General features: G+C 43.3%; 1 non-coding gene across 1 annotated transcript; it reads left to right on the top strand.

Moving 5' to 3' along the window:
- The first annotated feature begins 3,732 nt into the window (after window positions 1-3,732).
- Trnaw-cca (transfer RNA tryptophan (anticodon CCA)) lies at window positions 3,733-3,807 on the top strand. Its single transcript has one exon. It is a non-coding gene; the product is annotated as a tRNA-Trp (tRNA).
- Window positions 3,808-10,460: the final 6,653 nt, after the last annotated feature.

Here is a 10,460-nt window from a genome sequence, read left to right as displayed (position 1 = left end):
AATGATAATTAAATGGACACCCTAGCTGCAACCAGGCGTTGATATACTTCATTGGGGACATGTTGAAAATGTCTGGCCCGACCGGGACTCGAACCCGGGATCTCCTGCTTACATGGCAGACGCTCTATCCATCTGAGCCACCGCGGGCACAGAGGATAGTGCGTCTGCAGGGACTTATCCCTTGCACGCTCCCCGTGAGATCCACATTTCCCAACATGTCCACACCACTACATTCGTAGTGCGCCTAATAGATGTTTGCCCATCATACTCATTACTCGTGGCAGATTAATCTACCAAGTCCCGTACGAGTTCGGACATAGCGTGTGCGTTCACACAAGAAGGTCAATGGCCGGGAAGCCATATTTTAACTAAATATATGACGGTAGTATCTGTTCCCGAAAGAGCACATACCGTGGATGACCATGCAGCTTTGCTAGAAATGAAATGATAATTAAATAGACACCCTAGCTGCAAACAGGCGTTGATATACTTCACTGGGGACTTGGTAGATTAATCTGCCACGAGTAATGAGTATGATGGGCAAACATCTATTAGGCGCACTACGAATGTAGTGGTGTGGACATGTTGGGAATGTGGATCTCACGGGGAGCGTGCAAGGGATAAGTCCCTGCAGACGCACTATCCTCTGTCCCCTCGGTGGCTCAGATGGATAGAGCGTCTGCCATGTAAGCAGGAGATCCCGGTTTCGAGTCCCGGTCGGGGCACACATTTTCAACATGTCCCCAATGAAGTACATCAACGCCTGTTTGCAGCTAGGGTGTCCATTTAATTATCATTTCATTTCTAGCAAAGCTGGATGGTCATCCACGGAATGTGTTCTTTCGGGAACAGATACTACCGTCATATATAGTTAAACATATTAATAGTAAGACTGTATTAAAAACTTTCAGTGTTCGGCTCCGCAAATTTAAATTATATGTATAGTTTTACTCCAGTGCGTGGGAAATAAACATCCCAGGTTGGGATGCATAAACTAAAGCCAGAGGAGGGGATGGTCTGATGCAGAGGGGGGGGGGGAAATCCCGCCCCCCATCCTCCCCCCCCCCCTGCAAATCGCACGCTGCTTCACCCTCAATGGGTGCAGTGTCCAGTCACGGAATAATCAGTGCGACATTCCTCGATGGCTCGGTGACTACCGAATGGTACGTGAATGTTTTGGAAGGCGATTTCATCCCCATTATCTAAAGTGACCCTGATTTCGACGAGATGTGGTTCGTACAAGACGGAGCTCGACCCCATCGAAGCAGGAGAGTGTTTGATGTCTTGGAGGAGCACTTTTGGGGACCGCATTCTGGCTCTGGGGTTCCCAGAGGCCACTGACATGGGCCTCGATTGGCCGCCATAGTATCCGGATCTGAACACGTGCGATCCCTTTTTGTGGGGCTACATTAGAGACAAGGTGTACTGCAATAACCCCAAAACCATTGCTGAACTGAAAACAGCCATTCAAGACGTCATCATGTAATGTTGTTGCTTTAATTTGCTGTGAAAGCGGTGCTGATAGACAATAAAAGCGGGTTAAAAGCTGTGAGCTATCTGCGGAAGTTAACCTTGCATTACTGCGCAACTGTTCCACCAGGTATCCAGTCTAGCTTACCAAATTCCCAACCAGACTAACATTAATTACAATCTTTTAATACTCATCTTATGATAACCGGTGATATACGTATATATATATAAAAAGACAATTTAAATAAAAAGAAATAAATCAGTTTATATTTGGACATTTATTTTAACATTGATCATTGTTCCGTTAAAATTTCAGCATATCAAACTTGATTCAGAACTGGTGCCTTATTTAGGATTGTGTAAATGTGAGTTTGTAATCTTACGGAACACATCAAATATGGAGTCAAGATTGGGAGACTACATACAACACTGCATTCATAAAATAACACACGAAGAACGTTGAAACATATGCAAGAGGAAATTAACCACAACCAACCGATTCAGTTTTCATCCAAAGAAGTTACGTTCGTAGCGCAATCCTGTCCGTCATGAAATTACCACACACTGGTATACTAAATTCATACTAACTCTCTGTGAGATCTTCCCGAAAAGAATAGCTGAGGGCTACTTTGATGATTACACCACATGCTTCACGTGGTCAACTTGGTTTACACAAAGAGTGTAACTCCACAATAATTTTGATAATTAAAATAAATTACATCGAAACGCAATTTACTGAAGAAAAACCTCGAACTGGTTACTATCGTCTTACTATTAACCTGATGGGTCAAACAATTGTTTAAGCACGTGGTACTGGTCTCACAAAGTACACCCCACGTGGGTTGAACATAAAGAAAAGTTGCTATATTGAAAAATATTGTCAAGACGAGACGTTATAATCTCACGCACATTCGCATTCAAGATTGATAATCTTAGAGTTACTGATCAACACGTGGTTCCACTTTACTCACAAAGTAGTGACAAAGCAACTACCGAAAGATATTCTGAACTTCACATTTGAATTACACTGCGTTGCAATTTAAGATAACATTAGATATTTTAGAGCTAAACCTGAAATAAAGGTGATTAAATTTTCAGTTAGGCTGAACTTAAGAAATCCATTGTCCTACGGACTTAGCAGAGACACGCTTAGCCGGAGATCTTACCACTTCAGACGCTCACTGCGGACAGACTGACCTGGGCTCCTACCGAGCGTGCTTAACAGATACATACGGAAGTGACCAGAGAGGAAGCTTCCTATACCAACATGACAAGGGACGGACAGGACCATACTAAGCATTGAAACCTCTCTGCTTTTAGAAAGTGTAGCTACCTGTTCCGACGTTGCTCCTACTGTTCTCTAGCAGACAGCCTTGTCTGCTACCCTCAAGCATGCAACTAGAAATACATTTGCTCATTCATCCTCTCACACAGAAAGGAAGGGGGATGACAGTATCTTATCATATACAGTATATAAAAGAAAGCGGATGTAGGTTCTGTATGAGGCTGTGTGACATGAATTAAACATTAACTGTGTTTTAAAGTGTAGTAGTGTGACAGATCGTTCTTGTTTATGTGTAAAAGTAACACGTTCCACTGCTCAGTCTCCTCCCAGATAGTCAGAAACGCCACAATAAATTTAGAAGAGGAATTTATGCCGTAAATGACAACAGATTTAAGAAATTAACATGAAAGGAATCCAACAGAGGCCTTTCAATCAGCAGTATCGATGCGCCGACACTTTAGCGGGTCATGCGTTCTGCGCCACATCATCGGGAATCATTGCAGACGTAAATCCGAAAATCTGTAGTGAAGTTTAGATGTTGAATAAAGTGTGTGCACGCCGTAGTTCGTTATTTTTTTGCGTATAGTTCAATAATTGTCGCCCTGTGTCATTGTTCTAGTGTGAAAACTGCACTAATGTTTCCAGAATGAGACTTTCACTCTGCAGCGGAGTGTGCGCTGATATGAAACTTCCTGGCAGATTAAAACTGTGTGCCGGACCGAAACTCGAACTATGGACCTTTGCCTTTCGCATGCAAGTGCTCTACCGACTGAGCTACCCAAGCACGACTCACGCCCCGTCCTTACAGCTTTATTTCCGCCAGTATCTCGTCTCCTTCCTTCCAAACTTTACAGAAGCTCTTCTTTCTTTCAAGAGTGCTAGTTCTGCAAGGTTCGCAGGAGAGCTTCTGTAAAGTTTGGAAGGTAGGAGACGAGATACTGGCAGAAGTAAAGCTGTGAGGACGGGGCGTGAGTCGTGCTTGGGTAGCTCAGTCGGTAGAGCACTTGCCCGCCAAAGGCAAAGGTCCCGAGTTCGAGTCTCGGTCCGGCGCACAGTTTTAATCTGCAGGAAACTGCACTAATGTTAATTTGACAATATTGTAAATACTGCTGGCTGTATGGTGTAAGTATTTGAGTGCTTTTGTTTTTAATTAAGAACTTATGTCTGCCACATCGAACCCGTTTTGTAGTTCCACTGTGGAAACTGCAATTATTTTAATATGAAACTTTTGTGAGTACTGTTGGCTGTATGGTCTTTGCTGCTTGAAGCATATATATTGTAAGTAGGCTGTTTAGGTTTTTTTATTGGTAACGCCACGTAGCGCTCTGTATGAAAATCAGTGACTGCGCTGTGTGCAGCCTGGGTCAGCCTGTGGCTGGTTGGACTCATTGTTGGGATATTGGCTTGTGTAGTCTTGGGCAGTTGGATGTGAACAGCGTGGAGCGTTGCGCAGTTGGAGGTGAGCCGCCAGGAGTGGTGGATGTGGAGAGAGAGAGATGACGTAACGTTAGCGACAGCCCCGGACGGTGCACAAGTCCCGCCCAATCACCCCCCTCCACACCAATCCATATCCTAAGCTCCGCCCATGATCTGCCGCATGTTCCAACATCAAAGTTGTTCGCATCACAGATATGACAGTCATAACAAGGGAGAAAATCAGTAGTTAGTACGAAATACAGTTTTTCCGGTACCATTGTGAAAAGAATTAGAAATATGTTCATTGAATATGCAAGTTGAAAAATCATCTGTTGTGGCGTAGTGAGACAGCCACGCCACTCGGCAGTAGCCACGCAACTCACGCAGGCTAGTAGATAGGTCTGAAACAGGATACGTAATGAATGCTATAAAGAAAAGTACGTAGCTTCTGGAATACTTAACTTTAATCCATCATTTGTATACATCGTTCTTGATGAGACATGCTTCATACGATAACTATCAAGTGCTATGCCGCCTTGCTAGGTCGTAGCCATTGACTTAGCTGAAGGCTATTCTATCTGCTCTGCAAATGAGCGAGGCTTCGTCAGTGTGCATCGCTAGCCACGTCGTCCGTACAACTGGGGCGAGTGCTAGGACGTCTCTCGAGACCTGCCGTGTGGTGGCGCTCGGTCTGCGATCACTGCCAGTGGCGACACGCGGGTCCGACATGTACTAATGGACCGCGGCCGATTTAAAGCTACCACCTAGCAAGTGTGGTGTCTGGCGGTGACACCACATCATCAATAAGAAAGAAAAATAAATTTGGTATCCACACTGTCATTTTTATTTCATGACATCTGCACTATATCAAAAAATCTGATATTTGTTAAGTGCAGTGAGCGCAAATTTCCGTCATATCGCGTAGTGTAAGAAATTCTGTTGGGAAATATTAATTGGTAGTATCGCCAAGGATGCTGTTTAAAGTCAATGTTGTGCATAAACAAGGCAAAACACTGCTAGTATGAACAACCGCAGTAAAACAAAAAACGATGAACAAAAACACGACAGCGACGAGGACTACCAAAGATCATATTGATGCGCTCTTGGTTGGTGTGGCGGGGGTAGGTGTGGAGGGGGGTAAATGGGCGGGGCTTGTGCAAATGTCCGGGGCTGTCGCTAACGTTTCCTAGAGAGATGCCAGAGTTTTAAGAGCGGACGATCTGGACGTGTGTCCGTCAGAAAAAGGAAATTTGTAAAGATGGATGTCATGATTTGATAGATGCATATATTATGACTTTTGAACACTATTAAGGTAAATACATTGTTTGTTCTCTATCAAAAGTTTTCATTTGCTAAATATGCCTATCAGTAGTTAGTGCCTTCAGTAGTTAGAATCTTTTATTTATCTGGCAGTATTGGCCCTCGCTGTATTGCAGTAGTTTGAGTAACGAAGATTTTTGCGAGGTAAGTGATTCATGATAGGTATAGGTTATTGTTAGTCAGGGCCATTCTTTTGTAGGGATTATTGAAAGTCAGATTGCGTTGCGCTAAAAATATTGTGTGTCAGTTTAGTGATGATCAGAATAAGTAAAGAGAAAACTGTCTGAGTACGTTGAGTTTTGCTCAGCTGTTTGAAAAACAAATAACGTAGAAGCTTACTAGCACAGTTATTCCTAATTTTTCTAAGGGGACATTTCAATATCATCGCCCAGCCCAAACCGCTACGGACAGAAACTTGGAATTTGGAGAAGCTGTGCATCCTATACTATAGACGTCGTTTAAGAAGGGATTTTGTCGAAATTCCAACCCTAAGGGCTTTTTGAAAGTATGTCGCCATTAAGAGAATTTTGAAGTTAGAACTACGTAAACTGGTATTTGGTTTCTCAGTCAGAAAATAAAAATTACGTGTTTCAACATTTCTGAAAATTCAAACACTAATGGAGTAAAACGGTGGATGGAAGTTTTTCTGAATATAAATAATTACTAAAGAAACCACTAAAGGATTTGTAAGGCTACATCTATGACAACTGGTTTTTGACTTCTCGGTTAGAAATAAAAGAAATACATGTTCAGTGTTTCTGAAATTCGACGCCCAATGATACGCAATAGGGGCTGAAAATTTTTAAGAAAATATTTCGTTGCATTAAAAAAAATGTAAAGCTAAATTTATGAAAATTGGTATTTCACTTCTTGGTTAGATATAAAGAAATATTTCTTAGACGATGGAAGTTGCTATAGAAGTATTTTCACAAGAACTCAAAAGACATGATTAAGGGAAACTTTGAGTCCAGCTACCAGAATCGTTTTTTTGTTCAGAAGTACATTCGGAAAAGACCATGCTTAATTAGCGTGAAAAGCTTAGAAAGTCTTTCAATTTATAAAGAAAATAAAAATTCGATTAAATTAAAGCAAAAAGAATCTCCGTAAGCCATAATGTCTAAGCGAGCGAAGCAGTGCGCGCTAAGCTAATATACAGGGTGTAAAGTTTCAGTTGACAAACCAGAATAACTCGAAAAAATAAGCTTCACACGAAAAAAAGTGTAGAATCAAAAGTTGATTATTTTCGAGGGGCACATCTAGTGGTGCTAAAATTAACTCGCCACTCCAGCCCCCTGGGGGTGGGGTGGGGGCAACTTTAAAATTTCAAATGGGAACCCCCATTTTTTATTGCAGAATCAGGTTCTATATATAAAAAAAACTACGTACATTTTGTCTTAGACATTTGTTTTGATTCTTGGTAGTTGGCGCTCTAATTTAAGAAAATCCATGATCTCATTTTTGCGTGGGAAATGGTTACGGATAAATAAAAAATATTTATTCACTTCGTAAATTTTGATTTGCTAAAACTAAAACTCTCTCTGTGCCCCAACGGGGAGGGATTAATTATGTTTGCTTAGTTAGTTAGCTAGCCAGATGATTTATTTGATAATTAAAGGCTGTGTGACCTCATGACCACGAAACAAACAAAACTTATCCGGATCTGCGGAAAAAATTAATACAGCATTTGGGTCAACATTTGTAAAACTCTAATTCCCCTCTCTCAAACCGCAGCCTTTGGGGAGAGAGGGAGAGTTTTAGTTTTAGCGAATCAAAATTCACGAAGTAAATAAGTATTTTTTATTTATCTGTAACCATTTTCCACCCAAAAATGAGAACATGGATTTTCTTGAACTACAGCGCCAACCACCAAGAATCAAAACAAATGTTTAGGACAAAATGTACGTAGTTTTTTATGCAGGGTCTGAGTCATCAATAAAAAATGGGGGTTCCCATTTGAAATTTTAAAGTTGCCTCCCGACCCACCCCCAGGGGGGCTGGGGTGGCGGGCTAATTTCAGCAGCAGCAGATGTCCCCCTCGAAAATAATTAACTTTGGATTCTACACATTTTTTCGTGTGAAGCTTATTTTTCGAGTTATTCTGGTTTGTCAACTTAAACTTTACACCCTGTGTATACAAAACCCTACCTCGGCCAGCAAGGTTGCCGGATCTGTTCCCAACTGAGAACGTCTGGAGTGTTATAGGAAGGCCCCCTCTATCCAGTTCTGGGTTTTGACGATCTAACGTGCTAACTGGACCAGAATCTGGCACGATATCCCTGAGCAGGTCACACAACTCTGGCATCATACCAACACGAACAACTACTTGTATAAGAGCCAGGGGCGGACCAACACGTCACTGACCTCTTTCTTTTGAACAAATCACATTTTTCTCAAATTGTAATCATTTGCTCGCCTGTACGTGTACATCACGTCTATCGATTCCGGTCCCATTTGCATAATTTCTTGGTGGTGAGTCTTTCTTTTTTGTATTACAGGGATTTGCTTTCGCATCATTTGTGTGAACTGCTGAATAAGAATGGACTTTTCCGATTTCCAGATCCTGTCAGATAAAAAAAGGAAGCAAGAAGCAGATAAACAAGATAATTTAATCTTTAGTGCTTGTCACTATCCCACTTTCCTAAGTAAGTGCCCAGGTTAAAACTGAAAGCGATCAACCCATCGTAACAATAATATTGCAAAAAAAAAAAAAAAAAAAGTTCTCAGAAATATGCAGACTGGGTTTCTTCCTAAAGGTCATTCAGTTTTAGTACGCAATAAAATATTACATCCTGATTTATTAGTTTAAGGGTTGTCGTAAGTGCTCTTATTTATTGGCACGTGCGCACGCCAATTTTCCCCCAGAAGTGAAAAAACATTGTGTCACGTGAGTCGAAACTGCAGCAATATCGCCGACAGAACCAGGAAGTAAGGCTGATAGTGAAAGGGTAGCACTTACATACAGATGGGAATGGAGGGAGATGTGGCCCAGCCACATTTGATGGGACAACAACTGCAACTGCCTTTCCCATCAATAATATCGCCGAGCTATCCCAGCAATATTGCAATCTATTGCAGCGACACCACGGCAGTGTGGACGGCCACACGTAAGCTATACCAGCATTATTGCCATCTACTGCAGCGACGTAACGGCTATCTTGACGACCACACGTTGAAAGACATCCCAGCAATATTGCCGTCTATGGCAGCGACATTACGGCAGTCTTGACGGTAACACGTTGAGAGCTATCCCAGCAACATTGCCATCTACGCAGCGACAACACGGCTGCGTTGATGGCCACACATTGAAAGCTACCCCAGCCATATCGCCATCTATTGCAGCGACATAACAGCAGGGTTGCTGGCCACTCATTTAGAGCTATCGCAGCAATATTGCCATCTACTGCAGTGACATCACGGCAGTGCCGACGGCCACACATTGAGAGCTACCCAGCAATATTGCCATCCACGCAGCGACATCACGGCTGCGTAGATGGCCACACGTTGAAAGCTACCCCAGCAATATTACCATCTATTGCAGCGACATAACGGCATGTTGACGCCCACACATTGAGAGCTATCCCAGCAATATTGCCATCTACTTCAGCGACATCACGGCAGTGTTGACGGGCACACTTTGAAAGCTATCCCAGCAATATTGCCATATACTGCAGTGACATCACTGCTGTGTTGACGGCCACACGTTACAACTATCCCAGCAATAGTGCCATCTATTGCAGCGACATAACGGCAGTGTTGACGGCCACACATAATCTATCCCAGCATTATTGCCATCTATTAAGCGACGTAACGGCTGTGTTGACGGCCACACGTTGAAAGCTATCCCAGCAATATTGCCATGAACGGCAGCGGCATTACGGCAGTCTTGACGGTAACACGTTGAAAGCTATCCCAGCAATATTGGCATTTACGAAGCGACATCACGGCTGCGTTGATGGCCACACATTGAAAGCTACCCCAGCAATATCGCAATCTATTGCAGCGACATAACAGCAGGGTTGCTAGCCGCTCATTTAGAGCTATCCCAGCAATATTGCCATCTACTGCTGCGACATCACGGCCGTGTTGACGGCCACACGTTAAAACTATCCCAGTAATAGTGCCATCTATTGCAGCGACATTACGGCGGTGTTGACGGCCACACATAATCTATCCCAGCATTATTGCCATCTATTGAAGCGACGTAACGGCTGTGTTGACGGCCACACGTCGAAAGCTATTCCAGCAAAATTGCCATCTATGGCAGCGACATTACGGCAGTCTTGACGGTAACACGTTGAAAGCTACCCCAGCAATATTACCATCTATTGCAGCGACATAACGGCATGTTGACGCCCTCACATTGAGAGCTATCCCAGCAATATTGCCATCTACTTCAGCGACATAACGGCAGTGTTGACGGGCACACTTTGAAAGCTATCCCAGCCATATTGCCATATACTGCAGTGACATCACTGCTGTGTTGACGGCCACACGTTAAAACTATCCCAGCAATAGTGCCATCTATTGCAGCGACATTACGGCGGTGTTGACGGCCACACATCATCTATCCCGGCATTATTGCCATCTATTGAAGCGGCGTAACGGCTGTGTTGACGGCCACACGTTGAAAGCTATTCCAGCAAAATTGCCATCTATGGCAGCGACATTACGGCAGTCTTGACGGTAACACGTTGAAAGCTATCCCAGCAATATTGCCATCTACGCAGCGACATCACGGCTGCGTTGATGGCCACACATTGAAAGCTACCCCAGCAATATCGCAATCTATTGCAGCGACATAACAGCAGGGTTGCTGGCCGCTCATTTAGAGCTATCCCAGCAATATTGTCATCTACTGCAGCGACATCACGGCAGTGTTGACGGCCACACGTTAAAACTATCCCAGCAATAGTGCCATCTATTGCAGCGACATTACGGCGGTGTTGACGGCCACACATAATCTATCCCA

This window comes from Schistocerca nitens, chromosome 11, assembly GCF_023898315.1.
Source record: "Schistocerca nitens isolate TAMUIC-IGC-003100 chromosome 11, iqSchNite1.1, whole genome shotgun sequence".
NCBI classification, from domain to species: Eukaryota; Metazoa; Arthropoda; class Insecta; order Orthoptera; family Acrididae; genus Schistocerca; species Schistocerca nitens.
The sequence above is the reverse complement of the archived record's forward strand: the minus strand, read 5'-3'. Positions and strand labels throughout refer to the sequence as shown.